Source organism: Cupressus sempervirens, chromosome 2 (genome assembly GCF_028749045.1).
Source record: "Cupressus sempervirens isolate cs-2001-9-10 chromosome 2, ASM2874904v1, whole genome shotgun sequence".
Lineage (NCBI taxonomy): Eukaryota > Viridiplantae > Streptophyta > Pinopsida > Cupressales > Cupressaceae > Cupressus > Cupressus sempervirens.
In genome coordinates this window covers 767,648,018-767,652,508 of record NC_143119.1, presented here as the reverse complement: position 1 = coordinate 767,652,508, position 4,491 = coordinate 767,648,018, and positions in this window count along the sequence as shown.

Below are 4,491 nucleotides of genomic sequence, written 5' to 3'. Positions count from 1 at the left end.
TGGTGGTGCTTATTCGGAAAACTTCTCAATAAGATACAAAGGTAAGCCACATGTATTGACCTATCCTCCTACTACTCCCACAGGCCCTAAATGTGGTTGTTCTAATCCAATGATAGAAAAGGATTCTTCAAGTCACCAAGTTGTTGATGTGAATATAATCAAAAGTGCACTAAAAGACTTGAAATTATAATAATTTAGCTTATTTCAGAAGTAGTTTTAAATGACACATGATAGGAAGAAGAGTGAATTCCAAATTCAAATGTTTTTGATGAGGTGTGGTTATTTGGATATGCTACCTAACACAAAGACGATATGTGTTTTAGGGATATTAAAACCAAATTCAAAGAAATGAGATAACAAATAAGTTCATCGATACTTTTAGAATTTTGCTCGTTAGCTCACCATGGAATTTATTTTTCTTAACAAGTGAATGGGTTTGCATATTTTTATTAGAGCTACCTAAATTAAGGGTTCCCCTATCATGTAAATAGATTAGGTAGAAGATTAGCTTTTGTCATCTTCATTTTTGGACTTCTTTGATTTTCTTCAATTACTATATAAGGTGTCTCTTTTATTGGTTTCCCTGTGAGTCTATGAACCTTTGGATAACATACTGATAATTATGCATTCTATGGGTTCCTCCTACATCCTTTTACAATAAATGTCAGTACTTAGAGACAATTTTTATCATGTTCCTTGTATGGTCAAATGTTAAAACAATTAAGGTCTATTTATTCAATAAATTATATGGCTCATTTTTTAATTTTATTTTATAATAAATAATTAAAGTTATTTTTCAAAATAATTTAAATAATTTAATTATCATCATCATTTATACATGAAAAATGAGCCTTATTTTGTGAAAAACAATGAAAAAATCATAAAGTTATGTAATGTTGTTCAAGATGTTTAAATCCCTAATGAAAGAAGGTTTTCAATGCTCAAAATTTGAACACACATAACCAAATAGGTTTGAGTGATTGAAAAATAACTTAGATAAAAAGTATAACTTAACCTTCCATAAGCAAATATAATATTTTTTTAATGAAAATAATGCCTTTCCACATTCTAATAGAAACAAGAAACATTGTTCGAAAGAGAAAACCATGTTGCCTAACATTATGCATGTATTTGTCTTTTCACTCCACTTGATTCATATCTTTTATCATTTATCTTAATCTATATATATGATCAATGTGCATTTCTTGAATTAATACATGATAGAAAATTTTGATATTACAACATTCATTGACCTTGAATGTCACTAACACCATACAATATATGACCAAAATATCAAATCACAGCTTGTGGCTCAACTGCTGAAGTTGGGTGTACAAGGTTCCATTATTGCTCAATGCATGCCTAGAAATAAGCAACTCAAACAATAAAAAATAATATGACTACAAAAGAATCTTTATATAGATAATGAATAATTTTTCAATTGAATTTATCAAAGTATTATCATCTCAAACTTCCTTCCAAGAGATGTGCATGAATGATAAAATGAATCTTTAAAGTGGTCATCTATAACAAGTTTTTCTTTCAAACAATTGAAACTTCAAATGAGCATTCAATATAGATACATTATCCACTATGATCTTCGATAGTTCAGTAAAAACTAATAGTATCCCAAAACTTGTGGTGTTCCTCTAAGTTTTGACTAGGATAGGATACATTTCTAGAAAAATTGATAAGGCAGGAACATGACAAGGGATGAGGGTAGGAAGCAACAAAAATAACTAAAAGTAGCTGAGGTTATAATTGGATGCATAGAAATTAATGGGATGGCATAGACATTGCCCATGCATTTTCTCAAATGCAGTTTAGTTCTACCAAATTTGGTTGAAAAATATTTGAAATTTCCAAGTAAGTAATCGACAATGAGCATATATCAAAACACAAAGAGATCTTGAGATTTTATGATTGCAAGATATGTATATTGCAATATGGATTAGATGGATTCATCATCAAATGAAAACCCTAGAGCTTTAATATATGTAAGCCACCTATACCGACCTAGCCTTCTACTACTCCCATAGGCCCCAAGTGTTTGTATGCAAGTCACTTGTACTACATTATGTATACAAAACCCTTCATTTTCATTTTCATATTCTTCCTTTTCCATTGAAAAATATCACAACAGAGACATGGATAAGAAGGGGAAGATCACATTATAACACAATAAATCAAAATTTAATGACTTTTAAATCTCCCAATTCAACAAAACCATGAAGTTACCTTGAAAAACACTGAGAAGGTAATCGTCATGCCTAGGAACAGTGTTGAGCCCTCTCGCTTGTACTTTGTCACGTGAAAATAAAATGAAGTTTCACTTTTCTTTTTTTCTTTATATCCTAACAACATCAAAATTTTGACAATAAACTTAAGTTCATCAAAATTTTGACAAAAAACTTAAGTATCATTGAAATTTTGACATTATCAAGATCAATTTTTTTTTTTAAAAGCAAATTTGACAAGCCAAATTGTCCTATCATCAAAAATTTAGGTTCAAATATAGAACCCAAATGTACTAGTGGGAAGAGGATCCAATTCTCTTATTTAAAGAGCATCCCTCCTTTGTTGAGGAAGAAGAAGAAGACAACAAGTTTGTTCCTTCTCTTGAGGAACAAATCATGGCTTTTGAGACCTTAGAAGAAAATGAGGATCTATTGCTAGAGAAGGTGGAAAATCATTTGTTGCAATAGACAGTCCTCCATGATGTGGAGTATGAGAAAGAGGACCTCGAGGATAGTTTTGTCCTTGAGGAGGAACTTGTTGATATGCATGAGGTTTTCCATCAACATATGCATATTGTTAGAACTATAATGGAGGAGATTGACGATGAGGATGACCTTTTGAATGAATTTGATGCTATCTACTTTTCCATAAATTTTGAGCCATCATCTCCCATATATGAAGAGCATGTTCTACAACAACAACAAGTGGAGAACCACACCCTACTAGTAGCTCCCAAGGAGGTGACTCATGAGCATCATGAGGAAAATGTGAGATTATTTCTTCACAAGAGGAGGAGCCACTTCCAAACTAGCTAGATATGAAGGTTGTAGAGCACAACAATGTGGTCAATGTTGATTGCTTAGACCAAGTGCCATCAAGATGATGCCTCATCAAGTATCTATCTCTACAAAAAATCAACAAGTTGCCCACGCTTGAGCATGAGGGAGTATTCTACAAGGAAGAGTGAGCATATTTTTCTCAAGAAGACAATGTCCTAGTGCTAGAGAGCTTCATTTTTTCTCATCATCTGGAAGGTGTTTCAAAGTGCAACATTATGTCTCCCATATTAACTACTATTTTCAATTGCCCATGTGCATGGGAAAAGAAATCATCTTTTGAGGAAAGAAAGCTATTTCAACAAGCCAATCAATGGCTTTGTTTGATTAGTTGCATTGTAAATAATTGTACATAGTAGAGTAGGTGTTTTCCAGCTTTCCAAGAAGTGCATGAGCACAGCTATTCCCTTCTAGATATAGAAAATTTTGTAGCTTGTTGATGGTAGAGGCATAATTTTGTAGAGTTGTAGGTTGGATGACATATTGTTCTTTTGGTTACTCCATACCCAATAGATTGCTTAAGGCCACTGATCCTATGCTTAGCAAGCAAGCATCCCCTTTGAGTTACCAAGAATGTTGGCTATTTTTGCCTCCATTCAGCTCATCATTGATATCCAATCAAAGAAACCTCCAATGGGCTAGATTCTTTGTAGAGGGATAACACAACTTTTTTGGGGGTTAACATCGCATTTGACGAGTGTTAAACATGATCTTCTTTCCCTTTGTTGGTTATGGCTTGTGCTCATCTAAAGGCTCTTATGTTTTTGCATGATACCTACTCATCCTCATGAAACCATGAAATTTTGCCACGTATGATGAGTGCTCCAAACGAGTTGGCTCTGGTGGGTCCACAGTTAGTAGAGTTGTGTCAATGTTGATTCGTCCATGTATGCCATCTCAACTTCTATGGGTCCGTGGGTGATAGATTTTTATTGTTTGCAATTGATCTACATACTTCTATGATAATAGCTAGTAGGGTCCAGGGTTTCATACACATGCAGACGAGATCAATGGTTGTTGTGTCTTCATGTTTGGATCAACGGGGTGTCACAAAGATACTAGATGTTGCCACACATCTTCATTCTGATGTTTCTTCATGTTGTAATATTTATTCAATGCTTTGGAGCCCAAAATTGTGCCACATGGTGGGGGTCCCACCTTCTATGTTATTTTCTTCCTTCTTTGTTGAGATCACCAAATCTGATGACTCATGTTTTCACGTACCATCTCAACATCCTCTCGAAAATGCAAGATGCTACCATGTGTCTAGTCTAAGGTTGGCTCATGTTGCAAGATCAATGACTCTTGTATTTTTGTGTGTTATCTACCCATCCTCTTGAAAGTGTGAGATGTTGTCACATGTCTCCATTCTAACATTTCTTCATGTTGCAGTGTTTCTTCAATGCTCTGGAGCCCA